This window comes from Peromyscus eremicus, chromosome 6 (genome assembly GCF_949786415.1).
Source record: "Peromyscus eremicus chromosome 6, PerEre_H2_v1, whole genome shotgun sequence".
NCBI lineage: Eukaryota > Metazoa > Chordata > Mammalia > Rodentia > Cricetidae > Peromyscus > Peromyscus eremicus.
Genome location: NC_081421.1, coordinates 115,222,795 through 115,225,760, shown reverse-complemented (window position 1 = coordinate 115,225,760; position 2,966 = coordinate 115,222,795).

The following is a 2,966-nucleotide window of genomic DNA, read 5'->3' as shown; positions in this document are numbered from 1 at the left end:
GTATGATGGCTACCATGACACAGCATCACTGAGATTTGAAAGTGTAGCTGAGTGCTAAGGGTAGTTTTCTGGAGGCAGAGACCTGGTCACTCCCTGGCAGGTTCTAACGTGTGGTGTAGCTTCATTCACAAAAATCCTTGAGCTTGTATATGCTAAATGGAATAGATGTGACCATGACCAAGGTAAGCAAGTCCTGTGCACACTGAGATTCACTATGGTGTGTTTCTACAGGGGAAACAGTCATGGGCAAATAAAGGGTTATAGCACGGATTGTAGAGTTAGATTGCTTGAAAAATAAAGTTGAGGTGTTAGAGAGATTGAGTGGTTAACAGTACATCTTGCCCTTCCAGATGACCTGAGTTTGGATACCAGCAAACATGTTGAGTAGCAACCCCCTATGATTCCAACTCCAGAGGATCCAACGCCCTCTCTAGTCTCTGTGGACATACATACATACATACACACACACACACACACACACACACACACACACACACACACACACACAGAGAGACAGAGACAGGGAGACAGAGACAGAGATAGAGGGAGAGGGAGAGAGACAGAGAGAGACATAAAGAGAGAGACACAGAGACAGAGGAAAAGAAAAAATTGTAAAATTGGAGTGATATATGTGTGTGTGTCTCTGTGTGTGTCTATTTGTCTCTCTCTCTCTGTGTCTGTCTCTTCTCTCTCTCTCTCTCTCTCTCTCTCTCTCTCTCTCTCTCTCTCTCTCTCTCTCTCTTTCTCTCTCTCTCTGTGTGTGTGTGTGTGTGTGTGGTTGTCAGAGATGGCTCCAAGAAGAACTGACTTTCAAGTTGAGACCCAATAATGAACCAGCCACAGGGAGATTACCTCTGTCTACTGAGGGAAGAGCTGATGCAAAGGTCCCAAACTGGAAGCATCTGTGGCTTTGAGGCACAAGGGGAAGCAGGGAGACAGGAATTTGAGGACAGCAGGAAAAGATGAGCTTGGCCAGATCAGTTTATCCCAGAGAGTGCTGGCCCTGTCAAGGTGTTAGATTTATTTTAAGAGCAAAGGGGGCCTCATGGAGAGCACCCATTTTCAGTGTTTCTGTTTTGTGGAGAAATTGTGGGCAGGATGGGCAAGTATCAGTCAGCCAGACCAGTTAGGAGGCTTTCATGTAAACATAAACTTACAGAACCGCCTTATTCCAGGAAAATACCTACTGCCTTTTCATGTTTTGGTGTGTGTCCCTGTGTCTACTCACGTGCCTGCATGTATGATGTGCCTGAATGCTAGGGGTCAACCTCTGGTAATATTCATCAGGACACTGTCTACTTTGGTTTTTGAGACAGAGTCTTTCATGGTCTGGATTCTCCCACTAGACTAGGCTACCTGGCTAGTGGGCTCCACGGATCTGCCTACGTCATTAGACTAGGCTAGCTGGCTAGTGGGCTCCATGGATCTGCCTATGTCATGGTTGCTGTTTTTGTCACCTTGACACAGCTAGAGTCATTTGAGAAGAGGGAACCTCAATTGAGAGAATGTCTCATAAGATTGGCCCTTATGCAAGCTGGTGGGGCATTTCCTTGATTGATAATTGATATGGGAGGACCCAGCCCCCTGTGGGTGGTGCTGCCCCTGGCCTGGTGGTCCTGAGACATAAGAAAGCAAACTGAGCAAGTCAGGAGGAGCAAGCCAATAGCAACATTCCCCCATGCCCTCTGCTTCAGACCCTGCTCTAACTTCCCTCCATGACTGACTGTAAGCTATAAGGTGAGATAAACCCTTTCCTCCCCACACTGATTTTGTGTGTTTTTTTTTTCACAGAACAGAAAGCAGTCTGAAACAGAGCTGGGATTATGAGTGTGCTTCCAGAACTATTACCCTGCTTTTCCATGTTGATTCTGGGGGCAAAACTCAGGTATTTGTGCTTGCAAGGCAAGTTTCCTACAGGAATGAGTCTTCTTCTCAGCAACCTGGGGCACTACATTGGTTGAGGCTGGCAGGGAGAGAAGAAAACAAATCAAGAGTTTGACACCCTTTGCTGAGAGAGCCAGGGTGATGTTCTTCTTCACTGAGTCCCTGCATCTGCACTTAAAATGAACCCAGGAGCCCAGTCTTGGCCCAGTGAAGCTGGCTGACACTGGATTTTATTTTTTATTGTGTGTCTGTTTGTGTGTGTGTGTGTGTGTGTGTGTGTGTGTGTGTGTGTGTGCAGGTGCGTGCATTCTATGGCAAACTTGTGCAGGTCAGAAAATGACTTCCGTAGTCTATCATCTCCTTCTTCATACAGGACCTGGAAAACAAACTCAGGTTTATAGGTTCGGCAGAAAGCATCTTTACCCACTGAGCCATCTCGTCTACCCAGAGACGGAATGTTTAAGGAGTGAAGAGAGAACTAGACAGGAATGGAGAGGGAGGAGTCGCACATACAAGGAATAACTTTACAAAGGCAGAAAGTGGAAAGACCGTGGGGCATAGAGCTAGGGGCCGACAGCACGCAGTGAGAGCTTGTTTAATTGAGGACGCACTGCGCTATCAGCCATGTAGCGCCAGCCTGCCAGAGCCGCGCACTGGAACTTATTTAAAGAGGCTATTGTAAAAGTCTCTGAGCCAGTTAATTACCAGTTTTTGTTATGTCAGGAAGTCCTCGAGTTTAAGCAGAAAGAAACCATTCATGAGTATGTTCCGGGTCTGTAGTTTAATGGGACAAGTAAAAAAAAAATTAAAAATTGATAAAATGATTTAGTTCATGGGAGGATTGAAAATCCTCACAAGAAAAGCTGAAATTACATATTGTGCTCTGTTCCCTCCTAGAGAAGTCACTGAAGGAGCCGAAGACTTAATTGGACTAATGACCCATTGCTGTTATGCATAAAACTCCGGTCCCAGAGAGAAGTGATGAGGCTGTGGAAATGGCCTGTAAATACGGACCCAGTGAGCGTGATGACCCACACTAGTTTTCTGCGGCACATGACCAAATGTACAAAGGACAAAGATGG